Source organism: Monodon monoceros, unplaced genomic scaffold (assembly GCF_005190385.1).
Source record: "Monodon monoceros isolate NGI ecotype Baffin Bay Population unplaced genomic scaffold, NGI_Narwhal_1 Super_Scaffold_18, whole genome shotgun sequence".
Taxonomy (NCBI): domain Eukaryota; kingdom Metazoa; phylum Chordata; class Mammalia; order Artiodactyla; family Monodontidae; genus Monodon; species Monodon monoceros.
This window is the reverse complement of record NW_021703774.1, coordinates 40,189,392-40,216,651: the sequence shown is the minus strand read 5'-3', so window position 1 is coordinate 40,216,651 and position 27,260 is coordinate 40,189,392.

Sequence of the window (27,260 nt, the reverse complement as noted above, 5' to 3'; positions counted from 1 at the left end):
ATTGCCATTCCAAAAATATCCTCTCTTTTGTACATCAAGGCCAGGAGAAAAGAGGTATTTCTATTGAATATTGGTTTATAAAGGCCACATCTTTACAAGCAAAAGTAAGCAGAATATTGAGGCAATTCATTTATTCAGTGAAGCAATTATTAGACCAATAACCTATAATTGAAAGAAACATAAGCATTTAAAGACTAATTTATTTAGCATATTCCACTGTCAAGCCTGATAGTATTAATTATCAGAGTAAGACATTATTTTGACTTTGGTTTCTGACAGAAGAGTGACTTTACAGTATCTTTCACTCACTGATACTTTAATTAAAGAAGTCCAATGGGGTCCACCCATTCTCATTAGGTGGGTTTTACAGTGACAAGGAAGTGGGTGGGATCAGGGTTGAAGGGAGTTGTGTCCCCGGAAGTGGTGTAGGAGGTGGGGCTAGACCACTCAGATTCATTGGATAATCTCTCACCCTCCACACCATTTGCCCTAGGTCAATACATTCTTGACTCACTTGATTAAAAAGTGGACAACTGCCCTGGATGATTCATAGGCCAGATGATACTGACCCAATAACCCAGAGGTTCCACTTCAATTATAGAGGCAAATGAAAAGTTCCTCGCTGGCAAAGAATGAAGTATTTCTCAGGGAGAAAACTGGTAGCAAATAGTCTTCTATCCTGCACAGAGAATGCCATCATCTCCATGACTCTCACACACAATGGGATTCTTCTTTGAGGACCATAAGAAAACAGGGGTCTCTTTTTCAGCGGGTAGACAGGTCAATAGCAAGGGCAGGATTAAATGCTCACAGCTCTGTCTTCTGAGCAGAGTGGGCTGATCCCCCCAGTGAGAGTGGCACCCAATCCTTTCATGTGGGCCTGTACTACAAGCATCATGGCCATTCTTTTTTTTTGAGAGCCCACTCTGTGCCAGGCGTTTCACATACAATATCTCATTTAATCTTTACAATCACCCTGCAGTAAATAGTCCAATTATTCCTTTTGACAGATGAAAAAACTGGAACTCAATGAGGTTAAGTAACTTGTCCCAAATCATTCAGTTAATAAGCTACAGAGCTGGGCTGAGTACCAAGTTCCCTGGCTCTGAATATGTCTTGCATCATAACTGGTCTTCTCGAGACAGAGTCTCCAGGGTCTGATCCACGTTGCCTCCTCTTCCTCACTCTATGCTCTCCTAAACAAAACTGTGCAGGTTACCCCTTCTATTTCTGGTTTCATGTCCGGTCACTTCGTAAGAAGCCCACTTCCCTCAAGCTTACATTGATCCATCAAAGAGGGCAATGACTTCAATTCACCTTTTACGGAAAGAATTTGATAAAGTCTTTGGTCTCCTTGAGGCTGCATGTTTTTGTGTATGTGTGTGCATGTCTTTCTATTTTTTTTATTGGAGTATAGTTGCTTTCCAATGTTGTGTTAGCTTCTGCATGTTTTATATTTCTTTGTAGCCCTGCCCACCACTTAGATAACGTCTCAAACTCACCTTGGGTTCTCCATACCTGTTACTGAATGATTAAATGAGGGAAGGACTGCTAAATGCTATTGAGGTAGTAACTCCATGCTTCTGCTCTGACCACAAATGATCTATTTAATTGATTTTAGTGACTCTGCAGTAGCTGTTAACATTACCTCAGGGCAAAATTACTCATTTCTTGTTTCTAAGACCTAGGAACTTATATGCAGGATATGTAATAATCTGTTGTATCAAATACCCACTCCTATTTAAATAAAAATAGCTTGCTGCACAGTGTAGCAGCCCTGGATACACAAAATAAGGACAGGTGACTTATGAGTCTGCACAAAAGAGCCTTCTGTCCTGGACACAGCTGTTTCAGAAAAACACAGCTAAGAGTATAGAAGGAAGCCGGGTAGGTAAATATCAGAAGAGGCCTTTTAAAAGCAGCCCTGGCTATTGTAAACAGAGCTGCACTGAACACTGTGGCAACCTAAGTGTCCACCGACAGATGAATGGATAAGGAAGATGTGGCACATACATACAATGGAATATTACTCAGCCATAAAAAGAAACGAAACTGAGCTATTTGTAGTGAGGTGGATGGACCCAGAGTCTGTCCTACAGAGTGAAGTAAGTCAGAAAGAGAAAAACAAATACCGGATGCTAACACATATATATGGAATCTAAAAAAAAAAACAAAAAGGTCATGAAGAACCTAGCGGCAGGACGGGAATAAAGACACAGGCTTACTAGAGAATGGACTTGAGGACAAGGGGAGGGGGAAGGGTAAACTGGGACAAAGTGAGAGAGTGGCATGGACATATATATACTACCAAATGTAAAATAGATAGCTAGTGGGAAGCAGTCACATAGCACAGGGAGATCAGCTCAGTGCTTTGTGACCACCTAGAGGGGTGGGATAGGGAGGGTGGGAGGGAGAGAGGTGCAAGAAGGAAGAGATATGGGGACATATTTATATGTATAGCTGATTCACTTTGTTATAAAGCAGAAAGTAACACACCATGGTAAAGCAATTATACTCCAATAAAGATGTTAATAAATAAATAAATAAAAAGCAGCCCTGATCACTGGATCCTTAGGATGTGTTTGTTAGACAAGGATACCCTAATAATGTTTAGTATTGATATAGCATTTGACAATGCAACAGACAGGCAACAAGAAGGCCGTTCTTCTAAAGATGAGCAAGTGGGGACATGAGAGACCAAGCTCATGACTTCAGACCAGGCAGTAAGTCACCCAACAGCAAGGAGCAAAGACCCAGGCTGGGACTGCCTGACAGTCTACAAACAGCAGAGCTGACAGGAAAGGAATTTTTATCTCCAAGCCCAGCATCTCAGCCACTCCATCAAAGCCAACAGTGGGTAGAAGTATATTGCGGCGGGGAAAAAGAAAAGGGAGCTGGATACTGGCAGAGAGCACCCTGTGCTCTCCTGCCCACTTCCCTGAATCTCTCTGGCCTGATGGTACCACTGGAGCAGGGGCCACTGTCTGCTACTTCCCAATAGTAGGTGGTGTTTGCAAGGCCCATGACACTTTTCAGTGCCCGCCTCTTTTTCATCCTTCCTCTTCAACCTCCAACTCCCTAAATTAGTGCCGGCATAAAAAGCACTCCTCGTCCCCTCACTGTGGTCAAGTTAGAAGAAGCCCTGGCTTTGGGGTCAGGTCCACCTGTGTTTGAATTCAGGGATCGCTATTTGCAATCATGTGACATTGAGCAAGTGACTTCATCTTGCAAAGCTTCCTTTTCCTTCTCTTCAAAATGGGCATAATATCATCTGCCTCAGAGCATGCCGGTCGGGACTGAATGCTGAGATATAGACTAAGAATCATGGGGCTTCCCTGGTGGCGCAGTGGTTGAGAATCCGCCTGCTAATGCAGGGGACACGGGTTCGATCCCTGGTCTGGGAAGATCACACATGCCGCGGAGCAACTAAGCCCGAGTGCCACAACTACTGAGCCCACGCACCACAGCTACTGAAGCCCACATGCCTAGAGCCCATGCTCCACAACGAGAGAACCCACCACAATGAGAACCCACCGCAAGGAAGAGTAGCCCCTGCTCGCTGCAACTAGAGAAAGCCCGCGTGCAGCAACGAAGACCCAACACAGCCAAAAATGAATAAATGAAAGAAACAGAGAAAGAAAGGAAGGAAGGAAGGAGGGAAGGAAGAATCTCACCAAACGCCTGACATATGCACCCATGCTCTGTAAATCCTAGTTCCCTTCCCTGTTGCTCTTACTTTCTGTCCTTCATAAGCTGCTCCACCTTCTGCTGGGATGTAACTAGGAACAGCTGGGAAATACCTGGTGAGGGTTTGCTTCATTCCATATGTCCTTGAAATGAATCTTCTGTCCTCTATGTTCCTCTTCTCACCATTAAACCCCCTTCCTTTCATCTCTGGGGAAATCTGGAAACCAGAAGATGCTCTGGCCTCCTATGGCAAAGTACTGGGATTGATCTGGGTTAACAATGTCCCAGAGTGGTCTGCACTGACTGACAACCCAGTTTCCCCAGAATTCACCCAGTATTAGCACTGAAGGTCCCATATCCCTGGAAACACTTCATCCCAGGTAAACCAAAGCTGTTGGTCACTCTCACTGTCTGCAAGGTAGTTTCAGACACAAACAGAAAGCTCATAACTTCTCAGATTTGCAGATAGGAGCAAGTGACTTAAATAAAACTCAGTCAAAAATCTATCTGAGACACAGGAGTCCCATGTTCCTGTGGCTGAGTGTTCTTGTCAGGCAACAGAGGGTCACTTGAGATGGCCTCATATGGGACCTCAAACACCATTCTTTCAGATGGCCCACAGGCTGGACGTGACAGGCAATGGAAGAAATTCAAGACACCTTTTTCTTACGGTACAAAGAATACTCTTCAGGCCTTGCTGCTGAATAAGAAGATAGCAAATGCATACCCAGAGGTGAGGTTGTTACAGTGCTAATCTACTGACACTGCCGACCCAGGCAAAGCAATGTTTCCAGGCCAGGAAGTGAGTTTCTCTATCCTTGCAACATAAGAGAACAAAAGCGTACACACCAGAATCATTTAGACATTGAGGGAATCTCAACTCTTTCACACTTTTCAGCTTGTGACACCTGGAAAAACTGCTTAATCCCTCTATGCCTAGATTTCCTGGACTAACAGTACGTATATTATAGGGTTGTTGTAAAGAATTAATAAAATAATCCATGTGAAATGCCTAACATAGCTTTCATTTCTGGTATTATGGAATATCAGATTACTTGAAGATCCTCCCAATATGAAACACCTAGAAAATACTGAATAGATTATAATAAAAATCTTTTTTAAAGCAATAACTGGATTTATAAGAAAGTGAGGGAAATTTCCAGAGACATAAAATGAAGAGAGAATTGAAAACCAGTGTAGAAACCCTGAGCTGATGCTGTAGCTGCCAGTGGGAAGGCTGCCAGATTTGGTAATGCAAGGGCTTGGGTGTGCATGTCCACATGAGGTCAAGGAGATTAGACCTAGAGTCCATATAATGCAAAGAAGTGAAATGCAGACACCTTCCCCTCCTCTTCCTACAGAAAGCCAGAAGCCTTGATATGCTACCCTAGTTGTAGGAAGGAGTAAACAAAATCTATATTTAAACTCAGGAAGATGATCAAGTAGCTTAGCTATCTGAAACTGAGCCTGGATAAAGAAAAGAAATAGTCTCCTCTGATAATTCATGAGCACAGGCTTGCCTTCATATGGGTTTGGGGTTCAACTTTGCCCTAGATGCATGATATAGAAAAATTAATATAGAAAGTGATTAAGGCCTACGACTCTGATGTGCCTGGCAGAAACAAATAAAAAAATTTCCCTGTAGGGACATAATCTTTCTCAAGCTGGAATAGTCCCTCAGATAAATGTCCACTACCATAGTGACAATCCAAACTTATGAAGGACACAAGGAAGCAATCCACAATGGGCTAAAGTCAGCAAGTTCAGCAAATAGCAGAATTTTAACCCCTGATAACCCTAACCTAAAATAAACTATCAGAATTAAGCTAAAAACCAAAGATGTTTAAAATCATTAAATACATTAAAGAATTTTTTAAAAGACACAATAAAATGATGATTATTGTGGGAAAAGAATTAAATAGAATTTCTAGAAATGAAAAACAGTCATAGTTTAACCAGAAAATTAGATATAGCCAAAGAGAGAATCAGTAAACTGAACAATGAATATGAGGATGAGATATCCGAAGGTGCAAAGTGAGGGCACCCAAATTGCAGCCAAGAGAGACAAAGATATGTGAAACAGAGGCTAAGATTTGAGGATGATAGGATGAGAAATTTCAACACAGATCTAATGGGAATTCCATAAGAAGAAAAGGAAGACAATATTAAAAGAAATAAGGGCTGAGAAGTTTTAAGAATTAAAAAAAAAGATGTAAGCTCATGAGCCTTGAGTGTAATAAAAATTAATTTATACCTAAACACATTACAGTGAAAGTACATAACATTAAAAACAGATTTTTAAATAAAACTATAGAAAAAACACAGAATACTTTAAAAATAATTATTATTAGATGAACAGCAGCTCTTCCAACATTTTTTTATGAATTTTTCAAACTGAGCAAAGTTGGTAGTACTTTACAGTGAACACCTATATTCCCATTACTTAGATTCTACCATTTATATTTTATTCAGTTTAACTATATTTGCTTTATCACATATCTATCCTTTATCCATCTCTGTATTCATCCATCAGTCCCTCATTAGCTTTTTGTTGCTGTTATTTTATTCCATTTGGGGATGTTTCTCATATGTGTGCATTTCAAAGTAAATTACAGGTATGACTACACTTCTCCCTAAATGCTTCAGTAATAATATCATTAAATAGAGTTCAAACTTTGTTCACAGGTGCCTTATTTTTATGTCAAATTTACATACAATGAAACGCACAAATAGTAAGTGTAAATTTCTGTGTGACCTAAACCTCTATCAAATATAAAACAGTGCCGTCACCCCAGAAAGTTCCCTCATGTGCCTTTCTAGTCAATCCCCATCCCCATCCCCTCAAAGGTAACCATTATACTGATTTTTTTTTCTGTCATAGATTAGTTTTACCTATTCTGAAATTACACATAAGAGAACTCCTACATTTTTTGTATAAGGCTTCTTTCACTTACCATACTGATTTTCATTGTCATCCATGATGTTGCCTGTATCAGTAGTTCATTCCTTTTTATTTCTAAATAGTTTTCCATTATATGAATACCCCAGTTTGTTTTTCTATCCCCCTACTGATGGACACCTGACTTCTTTACATTTTAGAGATTATGAAAAAAGCTGCTATGAACAAGCCTTTTTGTGAACATATTTTTTTGTTTTTCTTGGGTAAAAACCTAAGAATGGAATTGCTGGGATCATAGAATGGGTGTGCATTTATATTACACTACCAGACCTTTCTCCAAATTGGTTGTACAATTTTACATTCTCAGTGATGTATGAGAGTTCCAGTTGGTACACATCTTTGTCAACATTTACTGTTGTCAGTCTTTTTAATTTTAGCCAATCTAGTGGGTGTGTAGTGGTAGTTCATTGTGCTTTTAGTTTACATTTCACTGATGACTAATAATGTTGAACACTTTTTCATGCGCCTACTGGCCAGCTGTCTATTTTTTATGAAGTATCTATTCAAATCTTTTGCTGACAACAGTCTTTTGCATGGCAGCAAATTAAAACAGAAAACAACAGAATAATATTTCATCAGTGAGGGTCCAGTAAGAAACCACAACAGCAATTTAAGCAGTGAAAGTTTAACATAATGAATTATTAACTAATAAAATGTGGTTAACAACTAAAACAGGCAAAACAAACCCTAAGGCATAGATAGAAACTACAGAAAAAAAAAACCTGCTACCCTTAGGGATTGAAGGAAAGTGAACAAGAAAGTAATTTAAAATCCCAGAGGACAGTCAATAAAAAATAATAATAATAAAATCTCAGAGGACAGGAACCTGCAGAGCTGAAATTTAGACCTCTAAGGAGAGGGTATGGATGCCATTGAAGTGGTAACAAAGAAATTGACCACCAAGTGAGCCGTTAAAGCTAAGAGACACCCTCCAGTGTGGTAACAAAGAAACTGGCTGGAGGGTGCCACAAATAAATAAGGATCTCTACACCTTGATCTGCTCATCCTGTTGAGACAAAAAACAGAACACCAGAAGGAAAAAAGTTTCCTTTTCCTCTTCCTCTTCCAGCATTGTAATGTCCCTCTGGTGCCCTCTCTTGGCAGAACCTAACATGGAACCTTCTGGCAAGGGAGAAACATAATCTACAGGGTTCAGGTGTGATATCACAAAGTATGAAAAATAAGGGTAGATTTGGAGCTGAGAGGCAAGAAATTAAAAACAGGCACAAAGATCTTCCAAGTGCTGAGAAAAAGAAATACCTGTGAACCTAGAATTCTATACCCAGTTAACCTATCATTCAAGAGTAAAGACATAACAATGACTAAAAATGGTTTTTTTTGTTATACTTCATATAATACATACAAGAGAAAATATGTAACAGATAGGTAAATTAAGACTTTTTCAGTAGGGGGCTTTAACACCCACCTTACACCAATGGACAAATCATCCAAACAGAAAATAAATAAGGAAACACAAGCTTTAAATGACACAATAGACCAGATAAATCTAACTGATATTTACAGGACAGTCCACCCAAAAGTGGCAGAATATACTTTCTTCTCAAGTATACACGGAATATTCTCCAGGAGAGTTCACATCTTGGGTCACAAATAAAGTCTCAGAAAATTTAAGAAAATTGAAATTGTATCAAGCATCTTTTCTGAACACAACGCTATGAGATCGGAAGTCAGTTACAGAAAAAAAACTGTTAAAAACCACAAATACATGGAGGCTAAACAGTGTACTACAAAATAATCAAGATATCACTGAAGAAATCCAAGAAGAAATAAAAAGATACATAGAAACAAATGACAACTAAAACACAACAACCCAAAACCTATGGAATGCAGCAAAAGCAGTTCAAAGAGGGAAGTTTATAGCAATTCCATCTCACCTCAAGAAACAAGAAAAATCTCAAATAAACAATCTAACCCTACACCTAAAGAAACTAGAGAAAGAAGAACAAAGAAAACCCAAAGTCAGTAGAAGGAAAGAAATCATAAAGATCACAGCAGAAATAAATGAAATAGAAATGAAGAAAACATTAGCAGAGATCAATAAAATAAAATCTGGTTCTTTGAGAAGATAAACAATATTGATAAACCCTTAGCCAGACTCATCAAGAAAAAAAGGGAGAGGACACAAATCAATAAAATTAGAAATGAAAAAGGAGAACACACAACTGATACCACAAAAATACAAAGGATTATAAGAGACTACTACAAACAACTATAAGCCAATAAAATGGACAACCACGAAGAAATGGACAAATTCTTGGAAAGATACAATTTTCCAAGACTGAACCAGGAAGAATTAGAAAATATAAACAGACCTTTCACAAGAAATGAAATTGAAACCACAATTAAAAATCTTCCAACAAACAAAAGTCCAGGACCAGATGGCTTCACAGGCGAATTCTATCAAACATTTAGAGAAGAGCTAACACTGATCCTTCTCAAACTCTTCCAAAACATTGCAGAGGGAGAAACACTCCCAAATTCATTCTACAAAGCCACCATCACCCTGATACCAAAACCAGAAAAAGATATCACAAAAAAAGAAAAATATAGACCAATATCACTGATTAACATATATGCAAAAATCCTGAACAAAATACTAGAAAACGTAATCCAACAGCATATTAAAAGGATCATACAGCACGATCAAGTGGGATTTATCCCAGGGATGCAAGGATTCTTCAATATGTGCAAGTCAAACAATGTGATACACCACATTAACAAACTGAAGAATAAAAACCATATGATCATCTCAATAGATGCAGAAAAAGCTTTTAACAAAATTCAACACCGATTTATGATAAAAAACTCCCCAGAAAATGGGCATAGAGGGAACCTACCTCAACATAATAAAGGCCATATATGACAAACCCAGAGCAAACATCATACTCAGTGGTGAAAAACTGAAACCATTTCAACTAAAATCAGGAACAAGACAAGGATGTCCACTCTCACCACTCTTATTCAACATAGTTTTGCAAGTCCTAGCCATGGCAATGCAAGGAGGATAGCGATCAAGGCCTTACCACCTAACGATAATAAATAAAAGGAATACAAATTGGAAAAGAAGAAGTAAAACAGTCACTGTTTGCAGATGACATGACACTATACATAGAAAATCCTAAAGATGCCACAGAAACCTACTAGAACTAATCAATGAATTTGGTAAGGTTGCAGAATACAAAATTAATGCACAGAAATCTCTGGCATTCCTATACACTAACAACGAAAAATCAGAAAGAGAAATTAAGGAAACACTCCCATTTACCATCACAATAAAAAGAATAAAATACCTAGGGATAAACCTGCCTAAGGAGGCAAAAGACTTGTACTCAGAAAACTGTAAAACACTGATGAAAAAAATCAAAGATGACATAAACAGATGGAGAAATATGCCATATTCTTGTATTGGAAGAATCAACATTGTGAAAATGATATAGTACCCAAAGCAATCTACAGATTCAGTGCAATCCCTACCAAACTACCAATGGCATTCTTCACAGAATTAGAACAAAAAATTTTACAGTTCATATGGAAACACAAAAGACCCCAAAGAGCCAAAGCAATCTTGAGAAAGAAAAACAGAGTTGGAGGAATCAGGCTCCCCAGCTTCAAACTATACTACAAAGCTAAACTAATCGAGACAGTATGATACTGGCAGAAAAACAGAAATATAGATCAATGGTACAGTATAGAAAGCCCAGAGATAAACCCATGCACATATGGTCACCTAATTTACAACAACAAAGGAGGCAAGAACATACAATGGAGAAAAGACAGCCTCTTCAATAAGTGGTGCTGGGTAAACTGGACAGCTAAGTGTAAAAGAATGAAATTAGAACACTCCCTAACACCATACACAAAAATAAACTCAAAATGGATTAAAGACCTAAATGTAAGACCAGACACTATAAAACTCTTACAAGGAAAATATGGGAAAAACACTCTTTAACAAACCAACAGCAAGATCTTTTTTGACCCACCTCCGAGAATAATGAAAATAAAGCCAAAAATAAACAAACGGACCTAATTAAACTTCAAAGCTTTTGCACAGCAAAGGAAAGCATAAACAAGACAAAAAGACAACCCTCAGAATGGGAGAAAATATTTGCAAATGAAATAACGGACAAAGGATTAATCTCCAAAATATACAAACAGCTCATGTCAAAAAAACAAACAATTCAATTAAAAAATGGGTGGAAGACCTAAATAGACATTTCACCAAAGACATACAGATGGCCAAGAGGCACATGAAAAGATGCTTAACATCACTAATTATTAGAGAAATGCAACTCAAAACTACAATGAGGTATCACCTCACACTGGTCAGAATGGCCATTATTTAAAAATCTAGAAACAATAAATGCTGGAAAGGGTGTGGAGAAAAAGCAACCCTCCTGCACTGTTGGTGGGAATGTAAATTGATACAACCACTAAGGAAAACAGTATATAGGTTCCTTAAAAAACTAAAAATAGAAATACCATATGACCCAGCAGTCCCACTATTGGGCATATGTCCTGAGAAAACCATAATTCAAAAAGAGACATGTACCACAATGTTCATTGCAGCACTATTTACAATAGCCAGGACATGGAACCAACCTAAATGTCCATCAAAAGATGAATGGATAAAGAAAATATGTCACATATATATAATGGAATATTTCCAGCCATAAAAAGAAGTGAAATTGAGTTATTTGTAGTGAGGCGGATGGACCTAGAGTCTGTCACGCAGAGTGAAGTAAGTCAGAAAGAGAAAAACAACTACTGTATGCTAACACATATATATGGAATCTAAAAAAAAAATAAAAAATGGTACTGATGAACCTAGTGGCAGGGTAGGAATAAAGACGTAGATATAGAGAATGGACTTGAGGACACAGAGGTGGGGATGGAGAAGCTGGGGTGAAGTGAAACTAGCATCAACATATATACACCGCGTGTAAAATAGTTAGCTAGTGGGAAGCAGCAGCATAGCACAGGGAGATCAGCTTGGTGCTTTGCGATGACCTAGAGAGGTGGGATAGGGAGGGTGGGAGGGAGGCTCAAGAGGGAGGGGGATATCGGGATATATGTATGCATATGGCTGATTCACTTTGCTGTACAACAGAAACTAACACAGTATTATGAAGCAATTATACTCCAATAAACATCTATTTTTTAAAAAAAGACTTTTTAGGCAATGAAAAACTGAGAATATATAACTAACAAACTCTCAACTCAAGAACCACTAAAGTGCTTTCCTTCAAAAAAAACCTTTGAATCCAGAAGGAAAAATAACATGAAAGAAAAAAATGGTAAGCCAAAAAACTGGTAAACTTATGAGTAAATATAAATAAAAAAGGACAGTATAAATCAATAATGATTTTAAGAACACTAATTCGTGGTATAAAAGCAAAGCATAGTTGAAATGTTGGACAATAATATGGTGGATGGAAGGAAATGTTAAATGTTAAAATGTTAAAATGTTTTAAGCTCCTTGTATTTTTGGAAGAAGGACAGCGATCAAGGCCTTACCACCTAACAGTCCAGAAAACAGTATTACTGGTACTCCCTGGAGGTGTACAACAGAATCTTGGATGACAGCTTCTAATATAATGTGCTATAATGTTAAGGTTGCCTCTAAATAACAAAAATAAAATGAACAGTCTTAAAATCAGTAGAATAGTGAAAAGTATAAAGAGAGCTTGATCAACTCGAAATAAAGTAGGAACGGAAGGAAAAAAGAAAAAATTAAACCACAAAAAAATGGAAAACACAAAATCTTTGGGAGAAATAAATCTAAATATATTAGTAATTCCAATAAATATAAATGAAATAAACTTCCCAAGTAAAAGATGAGATTTTTTGTTGTCTTTTCAAAAAATCAGTTATATATACTGTATAAAAGACATATAAAAGCATAGGAATATTATAAGTGAAAGGATGGGAAAAAGACATCAGATAAATACTATCTGATAGAATGCTGGTGTCACCATGTTAATATCAGATGAAATAGATTTCAAGAATTATTAGAGATAAAGAGGCACTTTATAATGATAAAGAGAACAATTCATCAGAAAACTAAGAAAAATTACAAACTTCTGTTGACATACCTTTGAAATATACAAAACAAAAATTAATAGACTTTCAAGAAGAAATTGAAAACTGCATCATCACAGTAAGAGATGATAATATACTTCTTTCAAATTAGTAAATCAAGCGGATAGAACAATCAATAATGACATAGAAGGTTCAACAACACAATTGACAAAGTTTACCTAAAGTCATATAAAGAACTTTTCAGGCAACCCTACAGAATATATTTTTTTCAAACACACATAAAACACTAACAAAACTTGGTCATATGCTAGGCTGCAAAGCAAGTTTCAATAAATACCAAAGTATTGATATCATACAGATCAAATGCCTTGACCATTACACAAGTAAGTTAGAAGTTAATTACAAAAAACATTTGATGATGTTAAAAGCACACTTCTAAGTAAAATGGGTAATATATCCCTTTTCAGTAGTGAAATTAGCGGCCACAGAATAGAGAGAAAGAACCTGGCCTCTAAGCATATTGAACGTGCAATCTTGATTCCCCTAGGCTTGTCTGCCCAACAACTGACTTCCAGGAACTTAAAAGCACTTTCACCTGAAAAGTTTGGCTTTTCATAGTCACCTGGAGCAGACATATCCAGGTGGAAAGTTTCCCTTTCACTCTTCCAAAGGACAAAATTACTGTCTTAAAGCTGAATTGGGCTGTCAGTGCTCCAAAATGCTTGAGATAAGAGGATGCTCACTGGGATTGGAGTGTGTAACTGATGGGTGAGGGGAACCCTAAGAACAAACATGCTTCAGTGTTCATCCAGAGCTGTCCCCAAGAAGAGACAGTGCTGGTCTATAAGCCTGTCTTCTATTGAAGTTCTAGGCCCTAGAGCAGGGGTTCCAGTCTGGCAGGACAAGAGTCTAGAAAAGGGAAGTAAGTGTGCACTTCATGCAGCAACACGGACTGAGGGCAACAATAGCAAGGGTGTCTAGCTCTCTGGATCCTAATCCGCACACCCCAGCATCCCATTGCTCTAACATGACATATCATGAGAGCATCCCTGTACAAATGGCAGAGTAAATCATTCTACCTTAAATGAAATATGGTGGCAACCTAACTTATCGGTCTGCCTCTGGCAAGTTTGGTGAATATCACTCTAGTTCTCTGGAGTGTATATTCTCAGCAGGGGCAATATCGCCCCCAAGGGGGCAAAATTTGATTGGGAGGGTAAAAATACTTAAATATTACAACTTACAGCCTTCCAAAGGGCCATAGCACATAAACAGACATACAGTATATAAAATTTCATGGGGGAGAGGAGACAACTAGGGGAAAATTTTAAGTGTATAAAGTCTCCATAAGGGGACAACAATTTAAAAAAAGGGGGGGGTGAGAAATACCCCTCTAGAGGATAATATCTGTGAGTAGACAGATACATATGAGTTTGACAAGCAGATTCTGCCCTAAAGTAATTCTACACCTAGGCACCAGCCAGACTAATTGACCAACCTCTCCATCATTAACAGCTTTTAAACTTCAGGAGAAGGTATCAATCACTTTGATAAAAGGCCACAGAACTCAACTCTCAATTTTCCAATCAACCTCTTAACAAATATTTGGTAGTTTCTACGTCTGTACAATTTATTAGCCACTAGCCACATGTGGCTACTGAGTACTTGAAATGTGGGTGGTCCAAATGGAGAAGTTGGGAGATACTCCTTCACAAACACAGGCCACACAAAGTTCTCTGCTCAGGGTCTCAAAAGCTGAAATTAAAGTACTACCAGGCTGAGTTCTCATCTGGAAACTCAGGAAAAATCCACTTCCTAGCTCATTCAGGTTGTTGGCAGAACTTAATTCCTTGTGATTATATAAATGAGGTCTCCGTTTTCCTTGCTGGCTGTCAGCAGAGGCCACTCTGGGCTCATAGAGGCCACCTGCATTCCTTGTCACATGGCCCCTCCATGTCAAAGCTAACAATTTCTTACCGTAAATCCCTCCTCTGTTATTAATCTCTCTGACTCTCTCTCTCTCCGACCTCTAGCCCCATATTTAAGGAGGTCAGACCAACCTGGTTAACCTCAATTCTTAAAATCTATTTTAAGGTCAACTGATTTGAGGTCTTAATTATATCTGAAAAATCCCTGCACAGCAGTGTTTGGTTGAATAACAAGGAGAAAGTGTGTGTATGTAAGGAGATGGGAATGTCTCGGGCCATCTTGGAATTCTGCTGGTTACAGGGGACCAGGGCAACTGAAGCAAAGATGTTGATGCTCACACTGCTTGCCGTGCCATGAGTAATAAAGTCCTTTATCTCTGACCTAAGAATCTCATCTCTTCTGTCAGCATCTGTGAAATAGGGTAAGTAGCTTGTCAGAAGGGTAAATTCAAATCCCAGACCTGCCATAAAATATACACTGGATTTGAAATGACAATATTTTGGATATATATGATTAAGTATGGTATATTATTAAAATGAATTTTACCTGTTTATTTTTACTTTTTAATGTGGTTCCTAGAAAAATTAAAATTACATCTGGAGGAGGCTTGCATTATATTTCTATCAGGTACTGCTGGTCCATATGCCTGGCTACTATTGAAATCTGAGGCTCTTTGGCAGGGGTTACAGTCTGCCAACACATCTGTGTCCTACAAATATTTTGTTTGGCCAGGACAGTGTTCAAATTCTTTATTATTTAGACGCCTTTAAGAGGGGTATGCACCTTCTAGTATACCTCAGGCCCCACCACTCCCCATTGTTTTTCACCTGGTCCATTTATGCATTTATTTTACCCACTGACTTCTGTATTTCGATTGTGTGACTCTGGTAGTCACACCTATACTTTCGTTGGGTTTATTAAAAGATACTAACACAGGAGGGCTACCAAAGAACAGCATTCAACCAAAGGTTAACCTGCATGGCCCAAAAAGGCTGTAAGAACTTCAGAAGGAAGCAGTCCTTAAGGGAATGGTGGTGGCCATGGGTCAAGAGACCTGCTTCTAGACCCAGTTCTGTCACTGATTTCACTGGGAGACCTCGAGCAAGTCAGTTCCCCTCTGTGGGTTTCCATTCCCTCAATGACAGTGAAGAATAGAACTAGAAGGCCTCAAAGTTCCTTTCTGAAGACCTACAAGTGATGGCTTGCAGGCGAAAACAATCAGAGAGAGCTATGCGGAAGGACAGGACTTGAAAACACTTGCTTCTCTGTCCTTTGCACATCATTTCCTTGCTGTCATTGGCCCTAAAAGAAGGGAGAGAGTCAAGGAGAAGACTCAAAGTCCTACAAAGCTCCAATGCATAGTTTGTCAAAGAATGAAGTCAAAACCCTCGGCTGCGCTGTTGTTTTGTGTTCTCCACGGATGTAGATCATTCGGGTTTTGGCCCTGTACCCCACATGGTAGGTAATCAAGTGCTGGCAGTGTCCTGCTCCCCCCTCCCTCCCACTCCTGACAGTGGCATTTAATACAATCCAGAAGCAGATGCTGTACATTGGGGTTGGTGGCTGGCAAGTTCCCATTCTCTCTACCCATGACATCTTTTTCATAACCTGAATTTCTTTCATTAAAAAACATCTGCCAACGCCTGTTATCTGCAAAGATGTGCCATGGCAACTCTCTCTGCAAGCCCCTTTTGTAGCTGATGCAAACAGGTGGAAGCAAAGCCTCCGTGGAGTCTCTTGAATGTAGACAGAGGAAGGCAGGGAAGGAAGAGCCTCAAATTGTATGTGGGCAGGGGGAGGGGGCACAGAGGGTGGAAAGATCTCTCTTGCAATTTATCCTTCTTCAAAGCTCTCCCAGGGCTTCCCTGGTGGCGCAGTGGTTGGGAGTCCGCCTGCCGATGCAGGGGACACGGGTTCGTGCCCCGGTCCGGGAAGATCCCACATGCCGCGGAGCGGCTGGGCCCGTGAGCCATGGCTGCTGAGCCTGCGCGTCCGGAGCCTGTGCTCCGCAGCTGGAGAGGCCGCAAAAAAAACCAAAGCTCCCCCTCTCATCAGAGAGGGTTAGAGGAATTTGGGAACATGAGCATCACCCCTCTCTTATGCATTCCACAAAATAAGGACTGGTGCCTTGTGACAAACCAAACGCGCAGAGTGAAGAATTCATTGAGATGGGCCTTACTTGTGAGGACTCATGTTGCATTTTGCCCAGAATGAGTCCGATTTGTCAGTGGGAAGAGGAGGCCAGATGTCTTTGTCCTCCGTTGCCTTTGTCTTCTGCCCCATGAACTTCTGAAGGAAAATCCTTCACAATAATCTTGAGGAGGAGAGGGAACATTTGCACACCCAAGGCAGGTATACAAATGGAGACAACACAGGATGTGTCTAATAGGTACCAAGCTAATAAACTGTTAAATAAAATATTTTCTATCCTCAAACCCTACACATACACTTCCAGATCAACCTGGAAGGCCAGTTTCACATTGAGAATTCTCAGACTCCTTAGAGTTCTGCCTGGGATGAAGAGGTGCAGAGAAAGCCAATCCCAGGATTCCGACCTGCTGCCTTTTCCCTTGCCATCCTGTCCTGCACAGCACAAGCCTCTCATATACACAGATACTCCAGTCCACATACCCAAGTCCCAAATATGTCTTCTTTAAGCCACAGCCCCCCTGGCAAACCTGCAGGCCCAGGGTGTGCATGAAAGTATTATATCCTGTGCTCTGGAGGACTGACCCAGGAAAAAAGCTACATCAGCTCTGAAGGGCCAAGGAATTCCAGACCTTGGAATTTCTCAACCCAGAGCATGATCTAGAAAGTGGAGGTGGAGAGGCATGAGCTCAGGGTGGACACGCGTCCTAGTGCCACGATCCTTCATCCTCCATAGAGCACAGTCAGAAGAGAGACAAAGCATGGCCCTAAAAGGGCATCCCTCTGGCTGGGTCTAAGAGCAGTGCTGATGCCAGCCACTCACTTTCACTCCTGGGCCACCTCTTAAGATGGATCCAAGTGTCTCTTCCTCCCCTATTCACCCAAGCATGGTCCTCTCTTCCGCTGTCCACCCCATTACAAACATGCTACCTTCTCTAAGAAGAGTGTCCCCATTCTTAGAGAGGAGGTAAGTCCCTTTGGTTCCCAACCCACGTGGATTAAGCCTGAGCTCCACTGAATCTAAGAAGGAGGTACTGAAGGCAATAATGAATGACCTCCTCTATCTCAGGGTTATCCTCCAAACCTGACAGTTTCTAGAGGGAACAGCCTTCGTGCTTGGGATGTTCCCACAGCACATTCCCTAGCATGGCTCCATGTGGGCAACGAGACAATCGATGCCTTTTTAAATTATATTTATTATTTTTTCTGATCATAAAAGTATAAAAGATTGAGAGATGTTTTCAGGTAGTAATAATGTCTGGCACGTTTTGTTAGCAATCCTTAGGACAAACTTCTAAATTTGCAGCCCGAAAGTCACTTTCCTCCAGGGTGGCTCCTCAGTTATCAGACAAGGCTAACTGCTCAGCAATTTCTTCATATTCTTAATATCTGCCTTCTTGTAAGTTCCATCCGTTGACGCAGTTTCACTGGCTCGCTGCAGCAGCCGACTTCTGTGGAGCAGCACACCTGCTCCCTCAACACAAATCTAACAGCCCTCGTTCCTTAACTCCTAGGGTCAGACGTGACAGCTAATGCCAAGCGCCTAACACCGTAATCATTACATAGTGAGCACCTCAATAATTTATTCTCGTTATTATCACTTTATTTCTTTCCATTTCACATGAAGAGGTTAAAATTTTTTAATAAGTAAATACAGCTAACCCCCATTCTCTGCATATTTCTCCACCTTTTTTTCATTCCCACTTTGCCTCCCCTGCCTCCTCTTCCCCACATAGTCCAGGGCAGGGCAAGGAAAACAGGAAGATGAAAACCATAAATGCTCCTTTCTTAAAATTCCATCTCAACCCTGTCTAAAGACAATATATTTACCCCCAAAGTGAAAATATCCAATGAACTATCTGCATTATATTTTGGATCTTTTAGCTACAAGGTGTCAACTATCCTAGTCCTCTTGCAATCATCTTGAATAACGTCCCAAACAATGAGGACATAAAATGCCAGGTGGTGGCTCAGAGTTCTGAAGGAGACTAAGCTGGGAGAAGACTGAAGACGTGGAGTCTTGTATCCTGTTTTGGCCACAGCGATGAAGAAAACCCACAGCCGGCTTTCCCAAGCATTCCCAGATCATGGCATGAGGGTAAGAGAACCAGGGACAGGGTTAGAAGAGGTTCAAGGTTAAAACAGTTCAAGAGAAAGACGTTGTGGTAGAGGAGAAGTAAACTGTTGATTTCACTTGGAGAGAGTTAAGTGGAATGAGTTTATGTCAAATCCAAAATAGCACCTCCTTGGATTTGTAAGTGCACTTAGGAGTAACCACATTTCCCAGTACTCAGCACAGCGTCAGGACTTGTTGAAAAGGAAGAAAGGGGAAATATATACGATTCACAATTAGCAATCAACCGAATGTTGGTAAACGTTAATAAGAAATAGCAATCACGAAATATTCAAGCAATCCCAGAGTTTCCCAGCGTTCTAAATTGTATAAATGGCATGGTGTGACGGTTCTCAACAGATGGATATCTTCAGCCGCTCTTCCTAAGAGCTGGACCATTGGGTGTTCTTGCCAACAACCGTCAATTGCCAAGGACCTTGCTGCCAGGGAGGAGGGTGGGCATGAGGGGAATGGGCCCCTGGTTTGTTTGACTCTTCAATGACACTTTCAAATTGCAAGATTTTCCATTTTTTTTCTTTGTGGCAGCCCTTTGGAGGATCTTAGACTTTCTGGGTAGACTGTCCCTAAAACAAGCTGAAGACCTGATTTTACGGTGAGATTTCTTCCATGAATAGATGTGGTTGTGAATGGCCATCATGGATAAAATATACCACTTTCTGTCCCCGAAGCTGGATGTGGGGTTCACTCAGCCTAGCCCAAGTGGGTTATTTCTTTTTTTTTTTTTTTGTGGGATCAGCCATGGCTAATAACAAGGGGAGAGGTGACCCAATTGGCAATATTTACTTTCCTCTATCTAGAACAGGGTGGTTTCCTGGACTAAACAGGAGGACCATAATTCACTAACATGGATAAATTAATGTTTAGAATGCACTAAGATGCTGTGTTGCTAGTTATTAGTTTTTTTATGTGGCTAGGAAATTGCCTTCCCTCATATTATCTCCCTAAGAGTAAAATTATCCCTGCCAACCTCAATCTCAGAAAAGTTGATTAAAACAAAGTGTCCCCTAATGAGACTGCAGGGGAAGCACTGCAAATTCCCAAATGTTCCACACCTATCCACTCTCTTTACCTATCCCCACAAGACTTATCTAGAATAGAGGTCAGTAAGGGCCAGGTAGCCACAGAGACCTAATTAGGTATACTCTGTGGCTCAGGCTTTATCAAGAATCCTATAGTATCTTTAAAAATATATATATACAGTCAGGTTTTCCAGGGTCTAAAGACTTTCTAAAGCTGTATGCATGTAAGTGTATGGATGGCAATAAATGACAGATGGCAATTTTGCTAGATTTAAAAATTATATTTTAAATATTTTAAAATATTACCTTATTTTTCCAAGTAAGTGTTCCTTTTGATTTATGTTTACTACACAGTCATTCAACCAACATTTACTTAAAGGCATATCAGGTAGGTTATTTCTACACTTTTTTTTTAACCTATCCCCATATCACACTTGGGAAGATTATCCTACAAAGGTGAGTGAGGGGATATTTTAAAGGTGAGCACTAGAAATTCTGAACGCGAGAAAGTATATTATGTTTGGATGAAATGCCTAATGGCTTATTTGGGTATGAAAAGATAGAACGAAAAGTATGTTCTAAAAGGAGAGACCAAAACAAAAAAGAACTGAATAAGTACCTCTATGTCAGGAAACGAGAGGAAATTTTTTGTACCTATTATCGGAAAAGGGGGAAGACCAAAAGGTTCAGAGCCTGGAGAAGTTTCGGGGAATATAAAAGAAGTCAAACAGAGAGAAAAGACATGGGGGGAAAATGCAACATGCAGGGAGAGGAAAGGGTGACCACTGAAATATTCCAGATGCTGGGTATGGCTGAGAAACTTTGAAGAATGGCTATAATTAATGTTGCATTTTTAATTATTACACAGAACCATGCTGTAACCTCCCTCCTATGCCCCCAACCTTCAGTGGACCCATGGTGCTGGGAGGTGGGATGGAGGGAGTGGCAGTGGAAATGAAAGGAATTACAAGAAAAAAGAGGCCACATTTCATCTACTGTTTGCATCTACTGTACTCAGAGTAAAGGTCAAAAATTCTCTGGATACAGGAATCTTAGCTAGAAGTGACTAAGAAAAATGTGACTAAGAAAAATGTAAGTCCCTCCACTTCCAAGAATCTTCAGAGGCATTGATGGGAATATTAGATTTCATATGGCAATTGAGACTTTGTTTTAAAAATATGTTAAAGACAAGTCACAGACTACAAGAAAATACATACAAAAGACATATCTGCTAAATAACTGTTATCAAAAATACACAAAGAACTTTTAAAATTCAACAACAAGAAAGCAAACAACTTGGCTAAAAAATGGGCAAGAGACCTAAACAGACACCTCACCAAAGAAGATATACAGTGGCAAGTAAACGTAAGAAATGATGTTCAACATTATACATCATTAGGGAATTTCAAATTAAAACAACAGTAAGATACCACTGCATATATCAGAATAGCCAAAATCTAAAACATCTGGATAGATGCCTAAACAAAGGACAACACCAGATGCCACAGGAATGCTCGGTCATTGCTGGTGGGAATGCAAAATGGTGCAGCCACTTTAGAAGACAGGTTGGAAGTTTCTTACAAAACGAAACATACTCTTACCATATGACCCAGCAATGATGCTCCTCGGTATTTACCCGAAGTAGCTGAAAATTTAGGTCCACACCAAAACCTACACACAGATGTTTATTATAGCTTTATTCATAACTGCAAAACTTGGAGGCAACCAAGATGTCCTTCAGTAGGCGAATGAATAAATTAGCTGTGGTACATCCAGACAGTGGAATATTATTCAGCACTAAAAAGAAACGAGCTAATTAAGCCATGAAAGATATGGAGGAAACTTAAATACATATTACTAAATGTAAAAGCCAATCTGAACAGGCTACATACTATATGATTCCAACTATATGACGTTCTGAAAAAGGCAAAACTATGGAGACAGTAAAAAGATCAGTGGTTGCCAAGGGTAAGGGGGAAGGAGGAATGAACAGGCAGAACACAGAGGATTTTCAAGGCAGTGAAACTATTCTGTATGATACCATTAATGATGGATACACATCATTTTGCATTTGTCAAAACCCACAAAATGTACAACACCAAGAGTGAACCTTAACTATGGACTTTGGGTGATAATGATGTGTCAATGGACGCTCATCAATTATAATAAATGTACCACTCTGGTGGGCGATGTTTATAGTTGGGGAGGTGGAGTGTATATGGGAAACCTCTGTACTTTCTGCTACATTTTGCTGTGAACCTAAGACTGCTCTAAAAAAATTAAGGCTATTTAAATTTATTTATTTATTTATTTATATTTCAAAAGGGTGACTTCAGAAGTCTGTAGGCCACAGGAGCTCCCAGATGGCTGACATCTGGGTTAAGTGACCAACACTTCAGGGTGAGCAGAGAGAAACAGTTGTCAGTGGTCCAAAAGTTTTCACTCTCGTGGAGCCGTGTGGACGGCTCATTTACTTCCGGGTGCACTTTCCCACCCTCTTGTGGTTTGGCTGACCATGGACCAGTTCTGACCAATGAAATGTTCCTGGAAACGGCCTGCGTCACTTCCTTGCCAAAGCATGGGATTGTCAGTGCCTGGATCTCCAGGCTTCCCTTCCCCTGCCGTGGCCATGGGGGAAGTGCACATTGGGAGGGATGAAGGGCCTGAGAGGTCAAAGCAGTCTGTGATGCAGGCTGGAGATCTGGAGGGCAACTTCTGTGGAAAACCAGTAGCATATACAGGGGACTCTGCATGGAGAAGAAATAAAAACTTCTGCTGTATGAAGCCCCTGAGGTTTAGTTTGCTACCAAAGCCCAAACTGGTCCATCCTGACTGCTATGCCAAGTTACAGTTTCCAGTTCAAGTTCATTGAGGCCAGACTGGTACAGGTATGCAGAGCAGGAAAACCAGGAACAAGGGAAGGCTGAAACTTTTGTGGAGAATATTAATCATTTTAGGTGAATTCAGTTTTGAGGGTTTTCTCCAATCTGAACAATACTTAGGTCAGGGCTACAGTGCCCATTCTGCTTCTCCCAGTTTCCTGGAGAATGTATTCTTAGGGGAGAGCAGAGAGGGCTGCCATCCATCATTTTGGAAAGTCAGGAGATGTACAGAGATAGATGCCTAAACAAAGGACAAGCGCATTAACAAATCTCGCTGTCCAAAAGTCAGGGCTAATGTTAACCAAGATGAGCATTACTGCGATTCCATCAAGATGTCCCGTTATTTATTTAACTTTTCCATTTTCATTTTTTATTTGGGTAAGATAATTGCTTGTGATAAGCCTTGGGTGTGGAGGTCTGGTGCATACAGAGTGGCAAGGCGAGATTCAGTTTGTAGTCTCAGGAGGCACTGGGGAAAGGAAACGATGTATTAACATATTGAAATGATCTCAAGTCATGTCCTTTAGCACCTTTCTTCCGAGAAGAGAACCTCTCCAAAGCAAATGGCCTACTCACAACAAGAAAAAGGCCCGTTAGGAGGATAATGTGTTTACCTGCTTAAGGAAAGAAGATCTCTTATGAGCGGATTTCGTAAGAAACAAAATATAAATATATATAGTGCTTCTCTCCCTGGGTCTGATACCACAACGTCACTCATGCATTTTACTTCATAGCACCTACACCAGTGCCTCCCACTGCTTTCTGGCCAAGACCCTAAACTGGACAACACTAGGAGCCACAAGTCCTAAAATGGAGCTGTCAATGAGTCCTGTTTATATAAACGATGGCTTAGCACACTCTCGTAATCCTTTCAATGGGAAAACAACCATGACCTCAGGCTCTTGTGTGCCGCTGTGCACTCCTCTCCCTGCTACCTGCTCTGTTCTGGCCTGAACACACCAGAAGCTTCTGCAGAAGCAAATCTGGGTGTGATCTCTGCTTCTGAGAAGCTGGTAATGGCTGCAGGCAAATTCAAGAGCTCTGTTGGATACGAAGGAAAATAGCCACTGGTATAGTGTTCACAAGCCCCAGAAGTGGTCTGGCTAGCCTCTTCTTTTTCAGATGAGAAAAATGAGGTTTAGAGGGTAAGTGACTGGTCCAAGGAGCTTCATCCCCAGAACTCAGGACCCCCTGCTCTACCTGGAAAACTTCTGCTCAGCCTTCAGAACATATTTAAAGGTACACTTTCCGGTGAAGTTTCTTCCAGGTCCTCCCATTTGTGCCATCTGTTTGCAGGCACTATTATCATACTCGTGCAGGGGATTCATACCAGTCTTAGCTTCTACACAGCTGTCTCTCCCACTGGACACAGCACTCCTTGAACAAGTGCCCTGAGCCCCATTATAACTCTGGATTCTCAATGCTTTACCCAGGGCTTTGAACCTGATTTGGGTTGTTATAAAACTGTAAGCTTCCTCAGAGGACAGTGTCAAGGCATGATGGATTTTAAAAACTCAATTAGCACTGTGCACATTTCCTTACTGGGTAAACTGAGATTCAGAGTTCTTCATCATGTTGCCGCAATCACAGGTCCAGTGGGGCTTATGGATCCAATGGATCGATCTAGGGGCTCCAATGCCTTCTGGTAGTAGCATCGCTTCCTCTCCTGCTGTCTTCACTAGAGGTGGCTGGGATGCTAGGTAAGAACAATACTCAATCCATGCTTTATCACGCTCTGCTATCCCTTGCTCCAAACGGCACGACCGCAGCCTGTCCCTGTGTTCATCTGCTTCCCATCTCACTCTGCGGAGATGCCACAGGCAGAACTGAGAGCTCGATCTGGAGCAAGGCCCCACAGAAAGATGACCCCCCCCAAAACCCTGTCTGCTCTCCAACTGGAATGGCTTGTGATAAAGAAACCGCTGTGCTTCAGGTCAGGCAACAGTGCCAACCACAGAGACGGATGATAATTCCTCTTACTGACAGGGAGCCTCTATCATTTTAGAATATGCTTATTTTTCTGCAAAGAAACCAGGCCAATTTATTCAACCGTTTATAATGTCATCGTGCATTTATGGAATGGAAGCACGCTCCGAGCTCAGTGTGACAAAATGCTGATCACCAACTTTTGGTGGTTCTGTCACCAGGAAGCCGGATGGATGTCAGGGCGGAGGTGAGGGTTCCAGGGCAAATAAAGAAAACAGTCTTGCCCTCTTGCAGATTACATGCTGGAATAGGAGGCTTGCTGGGTAGTCTGCATTCACTGAGTACCTTCAATTACCTGACACTGCAGCAGGCAGAACAACTGGAGGGGAAAGAGTCAAGGGCTGTGTCCTTTGGTGTGTCACCGCAACTTTCAGAGTCTCCTTGTCTGTAAGATGGGGATCATAATATCTTCCCTGCCCGCATCAGAGTTGTGGTATGGATGAAACAGTGGATAAGAGAACTCTTTGTAAACACAGTGTTCACAGCACCCCATTTCTTTCCTTTATGGCCTTTATCATACTCTAGAAGTATTTTGTTTCTATTCCTGCTTTGTTTAATGTCTGTCTCCTCTAGCAGAATGCAAGCTCTCTGTAGGCAGGAATCTAGAACTGTGGGGAATGCACAGAATAAACTCATACTTAGTAGTTGTTATCACCCTCCTGCCATCCCACCTCAAGACATACTCGTTCCTACATCTACAACTCCGCTCAAGCTGTTCCTTCACTCTGAAAACACCTTCCCCTCATCTTTCTAGCCACTTACACCCTATCTTCCTTGAAAGGCCACTTCAAGTCCCACTGCTTCTATGAAATGATTTTCTCATCCCTTCTTAAAATCTTCCTTTGCCAGGCATTTCTTGACTAGGGAGCACATTGTCTGCAGCCTACGGTCACACACTCATTCACACTGTCACTTGGCATGGGTGGGGTCACGTGGTAAGTTTTCTGTCCTCCTAAACCCAAGGTTATGCTGGGTCCAGCTCTGAGTCTGTGAGTATTCCCTAATAAGAGACATACTTCTCCCACAAAGAGCAGGAAAGTATGCCCTAGACTGGGAATTAAAATCCCCCCTGATGTGGCCATCCCCCCCCATTTCCTTGGATTCCCTTGACCCAGGTGGATGGACCCCAAATTCAGAGATTCAGCCAACTCAAAGCCAATTCTCGGCAGACACTAAGTATCCTACAATTCAATTCAATTCTGACACTAACTACCCAGAGTTAGCACAGACCCACAGGGTAAGGGCTCAGTCCCACAAAACAGCCACCCCCCAACTTTAGACACCCATCGCAAGTAGTAGGTCCCCAGTTTACCCACACTTTTGCCCAACTGGGCTACAAATTAGGAGTTCCCACCTCCCCTCCCCAGGTTTGTAATTTGCTAGAACAGCTCACAGAACTCAGGAAGACTCTTTACTTATGTTTACCAGTTTATTCTAAAGAATACAACTCAGGAACAGCCAAATAAAAGAGATGCACGAGGCACGTTATAGTGCCGGGTAGCAAACGAAGCTTCCGTGCTCTCTCTAGGGGCATCGCCCTCCCAGCACCTCAGTGTGTTCACCAACCGAGAAGCTTATCACGTCTCCTTGTTCAAGAGTTTTTATAGAGCTTAATTTCCAGCCCCACTCCACCCCTGTTTCCTGGAGGTCAGTGGGTGGGAATGAAACTTCCATCCCTCTAATCACTTGGTCTTTCCGGTGACTAGCCTCATTAGCATAAACTCAGGTCTGATCAAAAGAAGCTCAATAGAAATAACAAAAAACACTCCTCCTCTTATCACTCAGGGAATTCCAAGGGTTTTAGGAGCTCTGTGCCAGGAGCTAGGATAATGCCTTCCAAGTCCATCCTTGTTGCTGCAAATGGCAAAATTTCATTCTTTTTTATGGCTGAGTAGTATTCCATTGGGTGTGTGTGTGTGTGTGTGTGTGTGTGTGTGTGTGTGTGTATCACATCTTCTTTATCCATTCATCTGTTGATGGACACTTAGGTAGCTTCCATATCTTAGCAATTGTAAATAATGCTGCTATGAACACTGGGGTACATGTATCTTTTTGAATTAGTGTTTTTGTTTTTTTCTGATATATACCCAGGAGTGGAATTGCTGGGTACACCTGTAACTTACATAATATGATACAGCAACTACACTTCCATTAAAAAATACAAGACCAAAAAAAAAAATACAACACCAAATATATTTTGTATTATACCATAACAGCCAAGTGTAATAGAGGCATCTCTCTTGACTTAGATGAGTTGGAGGCCCTCTGAGGAGTTATTACGCTGTCTCCTTTCCAATAATGATGGCTGTATTACTCTGCTTTCCATCTTGCTCTGGCTGCTAGGAAGCAGAATCTGAAAACTGTTGCTTCATCACAACAATTGTATTAAGCTACATGATTGGCAATATTTCTCCCTCTTCTTTGTCTCAATCAAGATTTTACATTTTTCTATTCTA